Below are 2,481 nucleotides of genomic sequence, written 5' to 3' on the forward strand. Positions count from 1 at the left end.
TATATATATATATATATATATATATATATACACAATATTTTCGTATACACATATATATATTGATACATAACAGTAATATATATATATATACACATATTTGATTACACACACACACATATACATATTTATATGTGTGTGTGTGTGTGTGTGTGTGTGTGTGTGTGTGTGTGTGTGTATGTGTATGTGTATAATATATAGACAGATAGACAGACAGGGGGATAGATAGATAGATAGATAGATAGATAGATAGATAGACAGATAGATAGATTGTACGGGCATATATTTATATATATTATGTAAAATAGCAAGCTAGCTACCTGGTTAGATAGAGAGAGAGAGAGGGACAGAGAGTGAGTGAGAGAGAAAGGTAAAGAGAACTCAGTACCTAAAACGGAATAACAGTTGCTCAAGAGCTTGTAGTTTCGTTCCACTTTACTATTCTACAGCCTGGAGACTAAGAAAAGGTGACAAAATTCTATACATGTAAAGTGTGTGTGTCTGAGAGCGTGTGTTTATGTGTATAATAATAATAATAATAATAATAATAATAATAATAATAATAATAATGATAATGATAATAATAATAATAATAATGATCCTTTCTTCCTTAGCTAATAATAATTCATGTATGCGTGTGTGCGTTTGTGGGTGTCTTATTTAGTTTTCACGCACGTGCTTGAACGATGGAATATGCTGGTCGTAGTGACAGACGGAGTCGATATGTTTACATGCATGCAATGTGTGTGTGTGTGTGTGTGTGTGTGTGCGTGCATGTGCGTGTACGTGTGTGTATGTGCGTGTTTCCGTATTGTTATTTATAAGCGTATATAAATATAATACCTATATGTATGGGTTTGAATGCACACACACACACACACACACACACACACTCGCACGCATGCATTATACGCACTCACACATACACCATATACGCTCATATATCGATATATACACTCCATAGTTGTAAATGACCACAATAAACATACAAGTTTGTATATTTGTGTGCGTATATATAAGTATATATCGCTATTTTAAATATTTGTAATTAACTTTCAACACGAGTGCATATAAACAGTGTATGTGTGTGTGTATATGTGTGTGTATAGAGAAAACTAAATAGATGGAGAGAGAGAGGGAGAGAGAGAGAGCGGAAAGAAGAAAGAGAGGAGAGAGAGGACGTCCGTGGAACCGTAGTTTATGTTTGTTGTGTATAAATGTAAGAACAGCGTTAAGAAGTGGGAGAAGTGGAGGTGTGCGCCTTGCAGAGTGTGTTTCTATAAACATTGGAACGGTTTTATATTGTATAATACACACACACACACACACATATATATAGATATACACACAAACACATATATATGTGAATTAGTCCACACACACACACACACACACACACACACACACACAGAGAGGCAGATATAAATATATACGATTAACATACTATAAAGCACCATTCATTTTTCTGCCGATTCCTTGTTCTGTCCACATGTTTCAAGGGCTGTCGCATGGCCGTGGCCGTGGCCATGGCGGTGGTGGCGGCGGCAGCAGTAGTAGCAGTAGTAGTTCCACTTGTTGTTACTCTTGCAGACCACGCTACCGTTGTTATTTGCTGTAGTAGTAGGCGTAACAGTAACGGAGGTAGTGGTGTTGCTGTTGCTGTTGGTGGTGGTGGTGGTCGCACATGTTGCTGTTGTTTGATCGTAGCAGTTACTGTTGTAATTGTTGTTGCTGTTGCTTGACCCAAGGTCAGCCCCAATCAAGCTGATCTATGATCAGCAGGGTTCCAACCACGACCATCTCGTCCTTCTAATGATATATCTTGGTTTACATCGTCGTGGTTTTTTCAAGACGATACCCAGGAGGGAGAGTTGTCCGATATTTTTCGTGAATGCATTGACCAGGTACAAGCTTCTGGTGGTGGTAGTAGTAGTAGTAGTAGTAGTAGTAGTAGTAGTAGTAGTAGTAGTAGTAGTAGTAGTAGTACAGCAGCAGCAGCAGTTCCACTCGGTGGCCGTCCCTCAGCTGAGTGGAAGCTGGAAGGCGGGTTCCCCTCTACACGAATACTCTGGTTGTATTATTCCGTAGTAAAACACATTTTGACGGATTGCTCGGCCGCACCACCTGCAGCAGCAGTCGCAGCAGCAGTCGCAGCAGCAGTTGCAGCAGCTGCAGCAGCAGCAGCAGCAGCAGCAGCAGCAGTAGTAGTAGTAGTAGTAGTAGTAGTAGTAGTAGTAGTAGTTACTTTTGTTGTTGTTCTGTCCAGCCCATTCTTTAGATTGGTAGAAAAACGTGCTGATGGCAAACTTTCCTCACATCTCTCTCTCTCTCTCTCTCTCTCTCTCTCTCTCTCTCCCTCGCCTCTTTTCCTTCCTCATTCCTCTACTCCTACTCTGCTACCTCCTCCCACAGCTGTTCCTGCTTTTCTCGCTGCCTCTAGTTTTCTTTCCCCTTCTCTTTTTATTTCTCTTTCTTTCTCCCTCA

The 2,481-nt window shown here is 40.2% G+C and overlaps 1 protein-coding gene across 1 annotated transcript in view; it reads right to left on the reverse strand.

Moving 5' to 3' along the window:
- LOC106874103 (protein rolling stone) overlaps positions 1 to 2,284 on the reverse strand; it is a 95,758-nt gene extending 93,474 nt beyond the window's left edge. Inside the window, exon 1 of the mRNA XM_014921707.2 lies at positions 1,442 to 2,284. The gene's annotated coding sequence lies outside the window, so the exon portion shown is untranslated. The remainder of the gene's footprint in view (positions 1 to 1,441) is intronic.
- Between the last annotated feature and the right edge of the window lie 197 nt (positions 2,285 to 2,481).

The sequence above is a fragment of the Octopus bimaculoides genome, chromosome 15 (genome assembly GCF_001194135.2).
Source record: "Octopus bimaculoides isolate UCB-OBI-ISO-001 chromosome 15, ASM119413v2, whole genome shotgun sequence".
NCBI classification, from domain to species: domain Eukaryota; kingdom Metazoa; phylum Mollusca; class Cephalopoda; order Octopoda; family Octopodidae; genus Octopus; species Octopus bimaculoides.